The sequence below is a fragment of the Saccostrea cucullata genome, unplaced genomic scaffold, assembly GCF_032062105.1.
Source record: "Saccostrea cucullata isolate Sc308-1 unplaced genomic scaffold, CSIRO_AGI_Scuc_v1 ctg414, whole genome shotgun sequence".
Classification (NCBI taxonomy): domain Eukaryota; kingdom Metazoa; phylum Mollusca; class Bivalvia; order Ostreida; family Ostreidae; genus Saccostrea; species Saccostrea cuccullata.
The window spans coordinates 143,612-163,174 of record NW_026928683.1 but is presented as its reverse complement, the minus strand read 5'-3'; the positions used below and the strand labels follow the sequence as shown (position 1 = coordinate 163,174).

Below are 19,563 nucleotides of genomic sequence, written 5' to 3'. Positions count from 1 at the left end.
GTGCCCATAATACGCTCTATAAATATTTATCTAAAAATTATACTTATGAAATACTCAAATCTACACATAGTGACACGCATACACATAATAAATTCTTCCTACATCTTATCCATTACAGTTTTTTACATTTCAGCAGAGATGCCGCCAATTTTAGTCATCCACAACATATGTCCGTCGGAATGCACAACTGGGGACCTAAAGAATTGGCAGTGGGGGCAGGGTATAACTCCAACATGAAGAAAACAATCCATATGATTGCAATGCGACGGCAATATTAGACGGGCCATATAAAGAGGCATATTTAAAACGGACAGATACCAAAATAGTATCGTCTTTGTTATATCGCCGCAGCAGCAGCCGATCTATTTGTGGTTGTGTTAGAAATTGCACATGGGGAAATGAGACGTTAATTTTCATTATTATAAATAGTCATAATTCTTGATTGATAAAAAGTAAAAATCTTGAGTAAGATATTTTTTAAAAACTTGCTTTAACAGTAGCATTAATAATTGTTGTTATTATATTTCAATTTCATTATCATTTCTCGTCAGATAATTGAAAATTTATGGTTATATAAAAAGAGTGTACAATAGGTACTCCCCGGTCTAGGAGTGTGTAAGATATGAAAGGAAATTGCCATGATTTTCCGGAAAATGTTGACATGATAAAAGTGCATGGTGAATATTCAACTCAGTAAAAATATTGTTTTGAATATGCTCTAAAGCTGCAAATGATGCAAAGATATTTTCCCTACATTTTGCACCGCGGCTTGCAGCAGAGCCTACTCTGCATAAGCCATGGGCATTATCACGTGACAAAGATCCAGGGTATCAGCGCATGGTTTATCTTGAGAGGGCTACATCATCATTTTCAATAAATTCTCATCATTCCTCATTGACTTATTCTTTTTTTACGTCGATGAATCTATTTATGAGCAAATGCGGTAAAATGTCTATTTATAAATTTAAAAAAAATTTACTTTGCTTTAATTGAAGATAGGCTGAAAAAAAAAGATTGATTTCAACCATTTCTCCTTTGAATATCTTGACGTGCTTTCCTTGCATGTGAAAGAATTTTTTTACTGCTAAATTTTGTTGCAGCCGATTTGATGCTTTGCATCAATTTAACTTGTTTACTTTTGTACCAGGGTCAAAATGGTTATTAAAACCTAAAGAGGTCCAAGTAGTACTGAATCAACGTGTTGGTCCACAACAGCGATGTTCGATAGGCTGCAGGATTTCGGACGATTCTGTACTTCAACGAGTTGTCCACCAACTTAATTCTTCAAATATCATTTATGAGATCAAATATCAAAAGTAAATGACTGTGTGACATTTTTAATTTAAATAAAATTCCGAGAATGCTTTTTCATATGTGCGTGTTTGTAAAGGGGAAAGGGGGGGGGGGGGGTAGTGACATATCAATCAGGGTCGGATTATTTATGTTATTCTCATTTGATAATATTTTGTTTTATTCTTTTAAAGGACAGATTTTTTATTGTCAATATTGTCAAATGCAAACTCCCCTCTCATCAAAAACAAATGGTCGTCCTCATAGATTCTGAAGTCCAAAAGTAACAAAGGAGATGTAAGATACTTAGAAATTTAATAATTAAATCTCTCTGAATATAACTGTATTAACAACTGAGATGCTTTATATGATAGTGCTGAGGATCTTTGAAATCTTACAAATAATCTAATTACAAATTACTGTATGCTATTATTTGACATTGCACGTTTACGCCGCCATACAAGATTGGCCTGTCCGGATTTACCCGCATTGTGTCCGGATTTACCCCCACTCTGCCAATACGTTTTATTTTGCTAATATTTGAATAAGACCTGGAGGAAAACAATCTAAAACATCTATTTATGGAGGATTATGTATGAAATTCACACATCAATTCAAAACTGGGTTACCCATCAATCAGTTTCGCGCTGCTACTCCCACCGAACAACGCTTATGTGAGTTTTGTCCGGAATTACCCGAATATACCCTAGTTTATTTATGTGCTACTTTATCAAATTCTAAGTATACTAGTACATGTATACATTCCACAGGGACCATCCTCAGATAGGTTTTTCATTTAAGGAAATGCTCTCTGATTGTCTGTGATTTATTGTACTCTTTAGTCAAGAGGTCACTCACAGTGTTAATTTGCATCAATCCAAAATAACGTTATAGTGACCGATCAGTAATGAGATCCAAATGATCTCAGATTCAATGATTTCTCGTGCAGAAACAAATTCAAACTTCTAATGTCTAGTTTTCAATGTTGGTTAATTGAAGATTTTTTTTCCCCTTCTAACATGCTGCAGAAGAAAGTTTTCAATTTTCTTTGTGTAATACATTTTACACTTTTTAAAATTTATTTCGTTTGTTTATCTAGACAGTTCCCCATGCTGATGTCTTAATCCCACATCTAATTGCTTTAAATTGATAAAAATCTGTAATTGATTTACAAAAAGTAATAAAAAGTTCCAACAATCTCTCTTCTTGAATTTTGATCCCAGAATAATAATCAAAGCACTCAATGTCTTAATATTATAAAAAAGAAATTGGGAGCAGAATGCTTACTCATTTTTATAGTGGTTAAAGTATATTTGGAAGTTGGTAAATAGTTGCAAATTTGATTTTTTAAGGTTGCTTGTTCTTCAGGGAAAAAAAATGAAACTCATGATATATTCGGTTTAGATGAACTTTGCATGAAACTGTTTTGTGCTACCATGCTTTAATTCAATGTATTAAATGAGTTAGTGCATGAGCATATATTGAGATACAAAGCATTGTAAATATGATGATAAACCAGACCTTTGGGAATTATCATAAGCAATGAGTGGAAAATTTCTCAGTATACTTCTGACCTGGAATTACAATATATTTTTTAAATAAGATTTTTTAGAAGTCTGAAGACTATCAAAACATAAAGGAATAAAAATGTGAATATGTACATGTAATAGAGGGTACTAAAGTGGATTAAAAATTTTTGCATATGTTGATGGATAAATGCAGAAGCGTTCAGTAAAGCACCCAAAAATAAAATTCCAGAGCTAAATCTTGAACTTATCTGTCTTATACCTGGTACCGTGCATTAGTTTTAGGACCACAGAGTTTGACTTTTAGTATTGAGTTTATTTGGTTATTTGAATTAATATTGTATTTATTTTAAATATATATCCAGCAAGTTTTGATAAATGTATCAATTGGGGTTTTATTTCGCCCTTGAAGAAGGAATTGAAAAGGCAATGGATCAAAAAAATTAAGAAGAGAATGTCTTCCAACAGTTTTGCAATTTTATGACTTGATGGCATTTCTTGAAGACATAAAATGATGTTGGATGTAAATAAAAAGCACACCAGAGAGACAAATTATATAATGATCAGGCAGTGTCGTGAACAAATAGGTATTAAAACAGAGAGCTTAAAACTTCAGAATGACTTTTTACATAGAATCAAGGAGGATGAAAGTCTGACTATAAAATTGAATTAAAAAAGGCAAAATAGTTGATCATGATTCAATTCTTTTTTTATGATAATTTAAGAGGTTTATACTTCCCAAAATATGATAGAACTGCTTTCATCTGTGAGGCATGTCAACTTTCTAGATTATATCCTCCAGAATTGCACTGTGTATTACAATTGTCACTCAAATTTTGCCAAATAAAAAATTAATTTTAAAGATATTAGATATTTGCCAGTCAAGGAGGGCCGGTGTCTCAAATGATCACTTTTTTCAGTTCTCTTGAATTTTTGAAACAGCCTGGAAACCATAGTTACTAGCTCCAACGAAATATGAATGATTTGTTAAAGATTACAATATTGATACCAGATAGTAGAATCAGAATGCCCTAAAGTGTTATTTAAAACTAGAGGTACTGTGAGCAATGAGCTCACTAAATGATACCCCCCGCCTCTCATATTGTGGCGGTCAGCAAATGGAAGAAGTCCATGTTTTGCTGTAGCTGGAAAACCCAAAATATGTGTTGGATCAAAAAATAAAATAGGAGGTACACAATGGCAATATGTAATAAAGATTCCATGAAAGTTTCATTAAATTTCACTCAGTGGTTTAAGAGGAATTGTGGATAAGAGATGGGTACCCCAAAATGTAACAGACGGACGGACGGACGGACATATCGATTACTATATCCTACCACTTTTCAAGTGGGGGGTATAACAAATAAGATCTTGCACTCCAACAGTCTTGTATGGAAGCTGGAGTGCTTGTCACAGCAGTCACGTTACAATATTAGGTCTTAATTTCAGGTTAATTCTCTGTCTGGACATGATACCACATTTACATGCAAATAAACCATTGGCCACTGCTCCTGATGAAGTCTAAATTACAATTGTTCCACTTAATTGAGTACTGATTAGGATGTGATGGTTTTTACGTAGTTATCGCCCTCTCCTGTGGTCACTCAACCACTGGCTTTAGGTTTAATGAGTTATATTTTACCCCATAAGAATAATTAATTGAAAATTATCACAGGAAGTGTTAATGGTTGTTGGAGACAAACTCATTAAGACACTCGTATGATAATGTGAGCGCATGTGAACCTAACATAAATAATTCGTCATATTACTTCCAGATATACATAACTTAATCGATTTCTGGGCCTATGATATTGATAAAACGGTTTGGAGCATCCAACTAAATGCAAATGTTTCATTAATTTTGATATTCCTAAAAAGAAAATGACATAATTTTGTATTTTGATTCTTGGGTTGAATAACCGTAAGGTCATATATCTATAATCACAATCCAAAATTATGAATTATTTGATATGCATTTTGCAGAATTATTTAATTTTCATTCATGAAAAAAAAATTGTAAAGTCAAATATCTTGCATGCAGGCTCTTTAGATTAATAAATGTCATTGATACAACCTTTAGCAGATTTAATTGGCAGTTTAAGATAAGATATCAATGGTAGAATTTACATAGTCTACAGCTTAAACATAATCACCACGAGTACTTGTCTTGTCTATCTTAAACAGCAAATTGCCAACATCAAATCTGACATTGATTTTTAAATTGCAGTTAAAATTATCTTTTTGATGTTCAGACTTTCCTAATTTGCTGTTTAGTCAGCCAATATAGAGGAGTGCAAAAAATCAGGGTGTTGGAATCTGTGCTGCTATCGAAAATTGTTATTGACGCCCTCTTATCTGTAGAGTATATATAAATCCCATATAGTAGGCATCTATGGATGGCTGAAGGATTTTAAAATCTGCAGCAAGTTTGGCTAAATTGATATCACGATTTTTTTTTTTTTACATTTTACTTGGTAAAACTGATATTATAAATATGTAAAAACCAGCTTAATGATAATTGCTGTCATTGATTCGGCTTTTATCTATAGAGTTTCTCGGGTTTGATCCAGATTCAAAGCTTATGATATATAATTATTTAATTTCATTTCTCAATTTGGATATGAGACTGGTTCATCTTTTGAAATAAATTGCAATTGCTGACATTTATATAGGGGAAAAAAGTATGCTTGTCTTGGCTGTTTCAGTGATAGAACCTTGAAGGTATAGAATTTAAAAAGTAGAATTTTTAGCTCACCTGAGCCGAAGGCTCAAGTGAGCTTTTCTGATCAAAATTTGTACGTTGTCTGTCATTGTTTTAGTCGTTGTTGTCATTAACTGTTCACATTTTCATCTTCTTCTCAAGAATCACTGGGCTAATTTCAACCAAACTTGCCACAAAGTATCCTTGGGTGAAGGGGATTCAAGTTTCTTCAAAATGAAGGGCCATTTATAGCCCTCTTCCAAGGGGAGATAATTATGAATTAGTGAAAAATTAATGGCATCTTTTAAAAATCTTCTTCTCCAGAACCATTGGGCCAGGAAAGATGAAACTCATGTGGAAGCATGCATCCTCAGGAAGTGTAGATTCAAATTCAAGTTTGTTCAAATCATATGACGCCTGGGGGTAGGGTGGGGCCACAATGGCTAATCAAAATTTTACATAGGAATATATAGGAAAAATATTTTAACATTCTTCTTATCCAGAACCACTGGGCCAGGAAAGATGAAACTCATGTGGAAGCATCCTCAGATAGTGTAGATTCAAGTTTGTTCAAATCATGACCCCTGGGGTAGGGCGGGGCCACAATGGCTGATCAAAGTTTTACATAGGAATATATAGGAATTAAAAAATAAAACCTTCTCCAGAATCATTGGACCAGGAAAGATGAAACTCATGTGGGAGCATTCTCAGGTAGTGTAGATTCAAGTTTGTTCAAATCATGACCCCCGAGGGTAGGGTGTGGCCACAATGATTGATCAAAAGTTTTACATACTAGAAATATATAGGAAAAATCTTTTTAAAAACTTCTTCTCTAAAACCATTGGGCCAGTAAAGATGAAACTAATCGAAGTATCCTCAGGTAGTGTAGATTCAAGTTTGTTCAAATCATAGAGTTAATTCAAATTTGTTTATATCATGACCCCTGGGGGTAAGGTGGGGTCATGATGGGCAATCAAATCTTTACATAGAAATACACTTTATATAGGAAAAATCTTTAAAACTCTACTTCTCAAGTATGGCGAAATTATACAGGTATGCTTTATTATTATATATGCACTATGCTTCATTGATATAGTGACATTCTCAAGTAATAAAACATTCAAATCCCCCTCCCCCAACAAGTAAACTTTTCAATACTGAGCTGATTTGTTTTTTTAACTAGCCCATGTGCTCAGGTGAGTCCATGGGCCTCTTGTTAAAGACTTTTGTTCTACTCTTTATTTATTAAGTTATTGAGCTCTCAGAGAAAACTGCTCATGGCTCTTGAGGTAATATTATTTACTTTCACTCTTCTGTTTTCTGTATGAAAGAGAGCTGTGTTTGTGCTCACGTAATTAAAACATTCATAGATGAACAGAAAATACCCATCCATTTGTAAGATGGAGTATTCACAAACAAGTCACTTAAAACTTTTAATTGGTACTGCTTAAAAAGATATTGAAGCCTGTAAAATTAAGATGCTGTTGTACATAGCAAAATGTTTGATGGTAAAAGTATGCTTAAAGCAAACACTGTTATTATGAATTCATGCATACAGCAAAAAGAGTTTCATTACTCTATGACTTTAAAGCAATATGAGCTGCATTTTGGAGAAATTAATTTTGGCGTTAAAATATGCTATTATGATAAATCTGTATGTAATATGAACCATTATGTTTAATAAGATTGATATAAAGAATTATTTTTGTTTTCAGAAGAAAGATTTCTACAAAGGAATGTATAGTATTATAATGTAAGAAATCAATATTGTACAGAATGACAATTAATGTAATTTTGCTTCAATCAAAGCATATAAATAGTTCTGTCTGAAATATAAAGGATGGAAGTTTATTAATGTTCTTTTTTCTGTCATTTGAATACTGTAAATGTATTATATTTAGCATGTACGATATTTGGCGGAAATTGATTTTTGAACATGTTAGCGTAGATTTGATTTAGCGCATTTCTCAATGTTCTTATTTATGTATACATGTGCAAGATATTTAGCGTTGTACTTGAATTAGCGGAAGTTCCTTTCCGCCAAAAGCGCTAAAAAGAATACACAGCCAAATGTAATACGTTTACAGTAGTTAATAACAATGTTGGAAGAAAAATTTTTACGGCATCAAACTTGCAGCTCATATTTGCTATCATAAATGTAATGTATACAATGATGCTGTTAACAAAGTTAAATTATGTGTCCCTGGGCAGATCATTTTATTGAGCATGTTTTACTGTTTTATCAATATGGTCTGAAAATCAACGCAAAAAATATTGCAGCTACATGTATATATTGATATGTTCTGAAAATTTATAGTTTTAGATACGAGTCTAATGAAAACTTTTGAAGATTTTTAACTGTGCAGTAAATGCTGTTGAACTTGCTCACTTTTAAAATTAGCAACAGAATACATGTGTTTGAAAAAGGGGGATGGTACTATTTATCTCATTCCCAAACTCCCTGAATAATTGATTAAGTAAACTTCAGACATTTCTGTTGTGTATTCGAGACATCTTGTCATTCTTCAGAGTTTATATATTTCCTAAGTGGATATTTAGAGTGTGTTCAGCTTGGTCAAATTTCCAGCAATCTCTCTGAATAATGGAATGCTCTGCTGGAATTTAGTGGTGAATACAGTTAAAACCACTGAGATACCACTTAACACAACTCTTGATTAGATTAAGATATCAATATACTTCTATCATTGCAGGTGTTTTAAATAATTTAAATCTGTTTTTTCAATGTTTTTATTAACATGAATTTGTTTTTTTAGGTTGTTAATGAAGATCCTTAGTCTTTTAAAATAATTACTGTTTGAGTTTAATTCAGTGCAGACAAACATTTCATTATATATAAAATTCAACTCCTGTGATAAGATCTTTTTTCTGCATCCCCCCCCCTCTCAGAAAAGGAGACATTTTCATTTATTTTCAGGCAACTTATAATGAAGGGATCAAAATATATTTTTTCTTATGACAAACAATACAGTATATAAGATCAATTTTCAGGCTTTTGTCCAAATCAATATAAATCACTGTTCAACATGTTTACTGAAGTAAACTGCTTGCATACTTTTGCCAATGCCAGAGTATGCTAGTCTTCTAAAAATATTCTTACTTTGGTCGGAATCCATCAATATTATGTTACCTGTAACAAATGTTTATCTATGGAGACAATCCCAAAGAGTTAATGCACTTTTATAACACATGCTAAAAACATATCCAGTTCTGAAACATCTCAGAAATGAGGTTTATTTTCTGCTCAGTTAATTGAGATGTAATAAACATGATAATGATGCAATGTCTGTTTCTATAATTATGAGAGAAACAGATGACTTATCTACCTGAGAAGTAAATTAAGAATATATGTGTCACCTACCTGTAAGAAATTGGTCTATCCCAGAGTGTCTGGCCAATAAATATAGACCTGCAAAAACAAAAAAACAGAAAAATATAGAAATGTTTAATTAGGGAGTAAGTGAGGAAAACAAATCAATTTCCATCCAGCAGCCCACTTTAATCACTTAAAGAGGGTCATTAATGTTCAGGGACAAAATATTATGGGAATATTTTTTTTTAACTGACTGCCCGAGGGTAGGTATGATCTTTCATGATAGCCAATTGACTAGCAATCCAAGAATCAATTAAGTCCCCAGCATCGCTAAAAAAAAATTCTATTTTGAAATACAGTCCTAATGCAAGCTTGAAGCATGGATAACATGAAAAGTGTTAGCTGTTTTCATTTCAAGCTTTAAGCTGCTACTGATTAGGAATTTCTTAAGGAAGATGAGAAATACGGGAGGCATTATAGGGTGAAGAAAAACAAGCGGAGAATTCCTTTGGTAATTTTCATGGGTAATGGAAACAGCTTTTTAGTATTAAAGGAGGATTTATCAGGTCTGCCAAATTATCTTAAGTTACAGGGATATCTTAAGGCCCCTTTGAGAAACAATAAAATGTTATTGCCATGCTGGAAAACCCAAACATGGAGTTTGTAAATTGGGAAAAAAGTTTTCTATATACACATGGTTTCCATATTGTCCCAGACTTTCAAGTCAAACTTTATTTCCATCTCAATCAACTTTTCTTTTTACTTTTAAACATATACATACAATAATGAAATTCTAAGAAAAATGACTTGTGCATATGATGTAAAAAATGGAATACCTTCTTTAATTAGCAAACACATGGAGTATTAAGATCCACTCTTGAAATATAGTTTTTATGACACTTATACTATAAGTTACAAGTCAAGTGACCTGGATTCAACAGGGTGTGAAATGGAAATCCGTATTGGGACTCGGCTTTGCCTCGCCCAATTTTCCATTTCACACCCTGTATGAATCATTAGGTCACAACTGACATGAATTTATTAAGACCTTTTTCAATATAAAAAAAATGTTTGTGCATATTATGAAAATATTAGTTTTAATCCAATAACAATCAACATAAAATATCGTTATGGTTACAAGAAATTTAACTAAACTACCTAGTACGTAAACCGTTTCTTTGCCGCCATTTTTATTTACAATAACAACGCTTCGAACGAAATCGCGTGCCCGGTTTTCATATTACGCCTCGACGGAGACGTAATATGGAAACGGAGACGTAAAACGGAAAATTTCAGGGCGTCATGTGATCAGCCTTTATCCAATCAGCAATCTACAAATTTGTCTGAAGCAGGATAAATTTGAACATTTCTGGGAAATATTTAATGTCCATTTTGTCAAGTGTCATATCACAAACATGATTTTTAAAAATGTTGAAATTTCTTATGAGCAGTTTAAAGCTTTGATTTAAGAATGTTAATTTCAAAAAGAAAATTGATATTCAAAACTTAATTACTTGTCCACTGTAAATGAATTATATTTAGCATGTACAATATTTAGTGGAAATTGTTTTTTTATACAAGTTAGTCTAGATTTGATTTAGTGCTTTTCTGAATATGACAAAGTTTATGCATATATGAAGCAATGGGCGATTTGCATGCCTTATTCGCCCAACTCCTTTATGAAACTTATAATGTTGTTGAATGTCTTTGTCCAACACAGTGCTTTGACCAGAGATGGTTTGGTAGGAAAATAACTTTGCACTATGAGTACAATTTAATTATCTCCAGATTCCAAAGATAGATTAAGCTAGCAATCACCAATGATGAATGGGGGTGGCGATCAGGTTTTATCAAATTAACCAGAGTACCAGGACTAGCAACCAAAGGTTATCATGGTGGCATTGTTTCTGTTTGTGTATAAAAACAATAAATAACAGAAACTGTGCTATTGTGTCAATTTATTACATGGTAATTTTTAGTCAATAAGGCCATCTTTAAAAAAATTGTTTGATTGCCCTCTCCCAACCGACTGGCTATAAATGGTCCCACTCAAAACTTTTTTTTAACATCCAAGAAGCAATTAAGTACTCTGAAAATAGAATTAAATAAAATTATCGTTAAAATTGAAATTTTCTGAGAAAAAAAATTTGTCACCTACCTACTTATCCAATATTTTCACACACAGAGTCAGGAGAGGGCAACCAAACAATTTTCTGGAGGTAGCCTTATATACATAATAATAATTTTACTTGCAAATTGTTAAATACTCTTAACTTAAAGGTCTCACAAATTTCATTTTTAAATAAAAATTATTCTTATTACTTATATTTAATCATATGCACACAATACCATTTTAAGACGTGCAAGATATGTTTTCAGTACTGTGTACTATATAACTTTTTTTTGTCTATAAATATTATTTATATTTCCACAGACATCACAGTGTAATGTCGTCTATATTGCCATTATAATTGTCTTGAATTTGGTTGTGCCAAGATTTTTTTTTAAGATATCTTAGGATTTGAAATATTGAGTGAAAATAAGCAAAGACAAAGTGTCTGAAACTTAAATTCCATCTTGCTTCAAGATATCTGTGGTATTTGAGATATTGCTTTATATTAAAGTTACTGAGAAATTCAACTCTCTGTGCCAAGAGAAAAGTCCATCATGCAGGCCAACACAAAGAAGTTCGTAACCAGAGGATACAATTAAACTAAATATCTATAATTTCACTCCTCAGCTTATGAAATAGACCTACCATCAAGTTCATCTATAGTCAATTAAATCTATTTCCTTTGCACTTCTCTCTTAAATAGACTGTTATAAATTTAAGGGTTCTAAATGTCAATGGCACAAAGTTTACTCTAATGTTATCAATTCTTTTTTTTAATTGGTTGTTGTGTAAACTCGTTAATTATGAACTCTGTACCCACAGTATACATCATGTATCTCTGGTATCATTTGAACCGTTTCCATGAGAACTTTGGGGGGACATTGTTATCTTTGAGTACATCCTTCCAAAAAAGCCCACTCAAAGGAAATCGTGCCCACAAAACAAGCTGAATTGGTGAGGAATATAATGAAATAATTACAGATTTATAAGATGATAATTTTACACCTCATCCCTACTTTAAATGTTACTCTATTATCAAACTTTTACACTGTAGAAGATAACTTTTGTACATGTTTTATGCATTTAATATCATTGGAAATAGAAGAAGCCTTTATTTAACAGCCTCCATGAACCATAATGGAGACAGTGAAAAAATCCTGGTTGAGATTTGTTTCTTTTATTGTGATTTCAACAGATATTGTAAATGAGAATATCTTGTTTTTTGCTAAATTAAAATAATCACATCATTAATCAAGCTGGAAGGTGGTTTTAACTTAGGCCACATTATAATACTAAAGTATATTTTTATAAAGCAATAACAACAACACCCCCCCCCCTTTAAAAGTTTTTTGTTCTCTGCATGTTCATGAAGTTATACAGCTTAAGCTCTCTATTTGTGAACCTGTTAACCAAGGAAGATTTTTACCAACTTTGGTTAAATTTGGCCACTAGTTCATTATGAGGTTCAAATTTTACATAATGCATATATACAGAAAAAGAATTACCTGCTCCATAACTGAAAGGCCATATTTATCATATTTATGAAGCATCCTCTTGGTATATAGATATAGAGACCCTCTATCATTCGTATTGTCCATAATATAGGTCACAATTTTCTAAGGCATGTAAAAATCTTTCAAAAATGTTTTTAAAGAACAATAGGACCGAAGTAACTCAGGTGAGCAATGTGGTCCATGGACCTCTTGTATTCTCTACCATGAACATGCACTATAATGCATGCATTTTCCAGAAATGTCAAAAAAGCTAGGGAGATCAGTTTTAACTGCATGAGCTTATTTAGGTCTGTTCAAAACAAAGTTTAGAAATTCAGGACACGTAATGGCACTTTAGGACTGTAAAAATTTCACATTAATGGTGACACAAATAAAAGGTTTCCAAGAATTCATGTCTCAAAAACACCATTAAATCCAAAAATAGCACTCAGCTCACAGTAGCTGGCAGATACATGCACTTGTCCAATTCCTTTTCTGTTTTTAATGTTAGAAGGGGAAGGGGGGCTTTGTTTTCACTATGGTAAGGGATAGGGGTTAATAAGTAACAATTGTCCACAGTCTTAGGTGTCATGAAGATGTGATGCAGTAGATTGCTGCAAAAATTGACCAAGCAAGTTTGGTTACAAATAATTACTGTTACGACTATTTTTGAGAGATAGAATATTCTTCAAATTAAGCTAAATTAAAAAAAAAAATCAGCCGCTACCTGAATGAAGATGATCATAACTTGAATTGCAATTATGACTACATTTTATTCAATACTTAATATTTAGCATCATTGCAAAAAAAAAGGTTCAATCTCTACTTTTGGGGAATATTTAAAAGATATTTCTACTGATAAGCTAGAGTTACCTGTGATAGTTGTTCTTACTCCACAATGAAACAGCAAAATGCAAAAAAAAAGAATAATGAAGTCGTTAAGAAAATTGTTCGCTTCCTTCCATAAATATTAATTTTCTCACTTCAGTTGGTCTGATAGTAATTTAATTACCTCCATCCCGATACTGATTTCAGAACATTACTCCGTAACTTTTTTCCCAGGAAAAGGGACACTGAATGTAAATGTTTTACAGCCCTTCTATTGGACGAGAAGTGGTTGACAGAACTATAATCCAAGTTTTATCTGCTTGAACATCAGAGTCTTTGAAATTCACACTCAAGTTTGGGTAAAAAAAAATCGAATAGTTATTATAGCAAGGTTAAAATGACCAAAATTACCACATCATGGTCTGCGAAAAAAACAAGGTGGGAACTGTCTAAGGACTTAAATGTAGAGGCTATATATTGGCAGTCCACAACAAATTTATAGGCCACTTAATGATTTACTAATGACTTATAATAGATTGATATTGATTGTGAGGAAAACGGTGCTGACTTTCTATGTCTTTCACAGAACAAGCCACGATGGTGTTCTATCTAAGACCTAGACGTTTGAGCGTTCCAAATCGCTCTGTCAAAGTGTTCTTGACAAGATGGCCCCCAGACTCGTGGATGTCAAGCATAATACCCGTGATTGATTCCCTTTTGCTGTGGTTGCTTTGTCTTTTCAATGATTATTGATAATTTCAAGGAATTTTTTTTTCCAATATCCTGTCTTTAGATTTTACGGTCAAGTTACCATAAGCCAGACATTGTTCCACTTGTGTCATAAACTGCACGGATATTCTGCAAGTGCAATTAATGTCTATGTTTTTTTCTGAAGATTCTTCAGTCAATTGAAATTTAAAAGAAAATGCTTGCATGCCTAGAAATCATTGTTTACATAATACTGGTATACAGTGTGTGTGGTTTTTTTTCTGTCTTACCAAATCCTGCTCCTGGGAGGCTATTTCAAAGCTAATTTCAGGCTTACCATTTCATTGAATTAATCCTAGCTGTCAACACTTGAAGTTTGAAGCACCTTAACCTAAAGTCAGTAAACTATAAACAATTTATTCCATAATATTGCAGCTAAAATTTCTACACCACTGAGTCACAGCTGGAATTGTGATTTAACAAAGTCTTAAGATATTCCGGGCCTGTTCAAGAACCCATAAGATGGAAGGACATTACTACTGCTAGAAAAGTTAGCAGCCCCAAAATTGAGAAAATATGATTAAAGAGATATACATATTGATTAAATTTAACATTTTACTAGCATTGTCATAGAAAACAAAACTACAGACTTTGTAAATATTTCATAACTTTAATTAATCTGACAAAAATATATTGATATTTTTTTTTTTTTATTTTTTTTTTTACATTTTTGGCACATGATCCTTTTGACAATGTTATTTGCCTGGATCTGTATCTTATCTGTGAGATTATATAAGCATTTTAAGGGTTGGAAGAATGTTTTATGATTAGCTTTGGTACCTAAGATTTCTTTGTTAATAAATTTAACAAAGAGAAATATATTGAGAAAATTTGCCTGAATAAAATTTATCTGATATTGATGTGGAATACACTGTTAATTGACATTATTGGCTTTTACATGGTGTTCTATATATAAACTTTTTCTGTTGGATAAATCATAAAAAACATATTACATGTACCTTTGGGCATTTGTTAAAATCTAGCAAAAGAGGTTTAATAGCTGGACTGGAATCAGATAGAAGCAAAAGGGATGAAAAACTAAAATCAGGAATTTTAGTTTTTTATTAAGTACATCATATTCGGAGACTGTGGCATGTTTATTACCATTTTTTATGGGCCTGGTTTGGTAGGGGGAACTTGTCCATTCAAAATAATTAATTGTGCAATCTTTCGAGAACCCAATCCAGTAGGTGTGACAAATTAAGGTACCTAGGTCATTAACTGAAAAGGAAATGCCTTGGTGTCAGATTTCTGCTTCAAACAAATATTTTAATTCTAAAGTGGAGATGTTTTTAGTTGGGTATGTGTGAATTAAAAGCTAATAACTTAAGTAAAATTTGAAAATAATATAATAAACAATTGTTACAATGTATATTGAATTAAAAGAAATGTTATTTGCCAATTAATGTTTAACTTTAAAATACTAGTAAACTAAAAAATACAGAAAATGTTTTTTTCCCTTGCATCAATCACTAGCTTTGCTAATAAACATTAGTGCTAATTTAATGGGATGAAGGGGGATAGTAAAGTCAGAGTATACCATCAATATACTGACATAACACTTTGACACTAGCTAATACCGAGGGAGAACTGCAAGTCATCCAATATGTAAAGTTGTTTATCCTGCTCCTTCCAGCTTAATTAAACGGATTCTCTGTACATATTCATTATTATATTATGTCTTACAGGTAGTAAACCCAGCATTGATTGGAATCCTGAAGGTGTGAGATTTTTCTGTTGGGGGTATGGAGTATCTAGTTTCCTGACTCAGCTGCTAGTACTCAGGAGAGTTAATTGGTAAATTTTTGGAAACATGGGTGTAATTAATCAATAAAATAATTATTTGTTGGTAATTGTATACAGGTATCACATTTCTTTGGAAAAATTTGTCAGTATTTAAGAATAAAACCAAATTTGTGCTCTTACTTTCAAAATGAAAAAGACAGTCAGTACTATAATTACCTCTTCAAAATCTCTGGCTTTCTTATAATAATATTAGATAGAAACTCTAAATACAGAGAAAACCCAGTATTAGGTTGACTGTAAATCTGTAACTGAAGTCAAACACAGTTCGTATTTTTAGCACATGAACTATAGCATGATGATATCTGCATTGTTCTTGACATCGACTATAATGAATGTATGATGGGTAATACACTATCTCGTATGGCTATTATCTAATAGTCACACATCGGAGAGAGTTTCATTTGTCAATTAATAGAACTGTATTGTCCTATATTGTTGCTCTCTGGTCTTGTAAGATCAGTATCATATGGTTTTTATATATTAATTATCTTTTTATATTTTCCACAATGTTTTATAGTACTCCAAGTGATCAGGAAATTAAAACAATTAAATGACACTTGCAAATGTCTTCAACTGTGATTTGCATAAAAGCAGTATACGAAGGTTTTTTTCCCCCCCTCCATTTATAGTAAGATGAAAATTTGATAAAATTTTCCATTTATTTTGTTTTCATCTTAAATCATTCAGAAATAAGAGAAAAAAACGATAATTTTCCAAAACGGATTCTGGTTGAGAGAATGTTCATTCTCTTTTCAGATTAACTTGAAATAGATTTGTACTGATAGGGGCTTGAGCTAGTGTTCACTGGGGCAAACGCAGGAACCCACAGGAATGAAACCTCAGTATGTCTGCATGTTCATTTCCATGCCTTATGTAAATCATCAGGAATAAGCTAAAAGAAAAATTTTCTAACAAATTTGAAAGTGCAACGCAATGAATAATGTAGCTAGTAATTTCATAATGGATTTGTATTTTGACTTTAAAGAATACCTGAAGACCAATTGATTTTTTTTATTTCACAATTCCCATGAATCCTTTTGAGCAGGGGATGCTTACCCCTCCATGGCACCTGATCCTACCTCTGATTTTTTGGAGGTTACTGTGTTGCCTCTGCTCCAATTTTGTATTGTTTAATGGATTTTTGAGCTTGAACACTGTTTGTTATCTCCATATATTTTCTTTTAGATTTCTTGACTCAATCTGCAAAATTTTCTATTGCATTTCTTTAGAAAATGTACCATACATGTACTTAATTTGGCATATTCAAAATTTAGCGAAAATCACTGGGTATGGAGTTCTTATTTGCGTAATCATGAATAAGTGCTATGCATTTTCGTACTTTGTATTGCATTTATGAATCATTTTCTAGAGGTATTCATGAAATAGCGCATCTATGTCCATGCCAATTAAAGCTGCTTAAATATGAAGCTCGCTTTTTTTAGTACACATACAGTACTATAAAGTATAGAAACAAAATTCAAATATCCAGAATTACTGATTACATGATAAGTGGACTTTTATTTGATGAATTCTATAGGTCTCTTAAGAATTCTGAACATTAAATCATGCAATTGTATATTTTTTTATCAGAATGATAATTTATTTGTAGACAGTATCCTGTACTTCATGAAGTATAAATCAACAAAGCTCTAGCACATCAATCTATATGTGAACATTATTTAGTGCATCATTTGCATTTAGGAACACATAGATTTTTACAGAACCTGACAGATTGAAGCGATATTAAATATAATATTGCACGAATTCGTGCCATTAAGGTTTGCATTATCTGATAGGCTGGTTCAAAATCAGGTGTGATATAATAAAGTTGCCCACTATTGCCGGTATAATGATGATGGTATCACACATTCTAATTTAATTAGCATGGCTCGTTTACTGTTTATAAAATGCTCATATTGTCATGTCTTCAACTCGGAATTGCACGCTAGTTGAATTTAATGCTCCACTATCATGCAATTTTGTCATTAATAGTTCTATAGTGGGATTGTATTGGTGTTTCATTTATTTATAATGCAGTTTTAAAATTTTTACATTGAAGTGATACAAAAATTTGGTTATCAGATATTGAAATAATTTCTTTTGAATTGATTTTACTACATATGGCTGAAAAAAGATTTTTGAAATCAAATTTATTCAGTTAACAAAAGCTCTGAATTTAAAAACTTGATTTCATGTTCAATGCAGTGTTTTCTCTGCCATAACACAATTTCAAGCAAAAATATTATCTGATTGAAACTATAATAATAAAAGTTGTGATTGAAAATAAAAGATTATCTGTCTCTCCTCGTTTGTCTATACATCCATGGTATTGGTGTCCAAGACCATACCTCTCAGGGGCCATTAATTACCAAGATTTTGAGGCGAATCCTGACTCTTTTCTAATAATGTTTTGACATTGTTACAGAATGCTTCTTTCAGTACTTTAGCATAAAAATTCACAACTGAAGATGCATTTTTGATAGAAATAAAAAAAATTGATTGGTAACTTTAATTGTTACTTTGGGAAACAGTTGACATATAGGGTACAATAAAGTACACTTTAATATTGATATTTTATTTACACACTTTATGATTTATCTCATTGCATTGTTGATTTATTGGGTCAAACTAACATTTAGCAAATGATCTAATTCCCCTCTTTACAAAAATGATTTAGTATTAAATAAAAATATTTGATATCAATTTTACCATGCATTAAAGTTACTTTTAATACAATTTTGTTGTAGAGAAAATAATTTATTGCATGGCAATAATCAATTCTGCTTCAATAAATAATGAATTGAAAGGGAAAATTCAAAAGGTTAAAACAACAACTTTTAAACTACCTAGAATAAATGATAGTTTATGAATTAAAAATGTTTCCCAACAGTAGCATTTAATGATTATTTGCTAATAAGCTGAAGTATGATATAAACTTACCAATGTGTGAATACTATTGGATATATCCCTGCAAAACCCCAGCGATTAACTGAGATCAATTTCTCCTATAGGAGTATGCAAAGAGACCAAATAAATACTGAATTGCAGCGGGTTTTTTGCAAAAATTTGTATATTTGTTGTTTCCCAAGTTAAAATCCTGGAAACTATAGAAACACCAGCCAATAGAAATGTTTGTACAAATGATTGAACCCTATCCCATGTGACAAATGAAGGTTCCAGTAGCCAATCGCTCGGCTCCTCTGTAAGTGAGTAATTTTCACAAGTATGTAGGTATTATTTATGTAATCTCAGTGGCTGCTGGTGAATGAAGCTGCTCTCTCAGATAACATCTATCATTATCCTAGAACCTTAACACAATATAGGGTAAATCTTTTGTAATATAGTTAATATAGATTTTAAAGAAAACATATTTAGGAAGTTAAAAAAATTTCTAAAACTACACTTTCTCATTGTTTAAGAAACCCCCAGGTTATAAATTGAATTAATTTGATTGCTATGAAACTTTCACTGAGAGTTATCTATTGTGATCTGGGATAGGAAAACTCGAATAATCACTTAAAATTCCCATTTACTGCTTTAATTTGGGCTGTATAATAAAGCTTTTACTCCCAGAGGGTGACCAAAATTTACACAATCCAATAAAGCTTAATCGTAATTCCATCAGACCTATAAAACAATGGAATTATCTTTGATTTAAATGTGTATAAGAGAGTTGAATGATGGATTGCACAACTATTTCTAAAAAT

The 19,563-nt window shown here is 32.0% G+C and overlaps 2 protein-coding genes across 3 annotated transcripts in view; one reads left to right on the top strand and one right to left on the bottom strand.

Annotated features, from left to right (window-relative positions):
- Positions 1 to 19,002, bottom strand: part of LOC134278430 (G-protein coupled receptor dmsr-1-like) — a 38,231-nt gene extending 19,229 nt beyond the window's left edge. The window contains exons 1-2 of the mRNA XM_062760747.1: positions 18,797 to 19,002; positions 8,897 to 8,944 (exon numbers count right to left, since the gene is read on the bottom strand). The gene's annotated coding sequence lies outside the window, so the exon portion shown is untranslated. The remainder of the gene's footprint in view (positions 1 to 8,896; positions 8,945 to 18,796) is intronic.
- Positions 1 to 19,563, top strand: part of LOC134278432 (protein MON2 homolog) — a 145,646-nt gene that overhangs the window by 57,933 nt on the left and 68,150 nt on the right. The gene's annotated exons all lie outside the window — the stretch shown is intronic.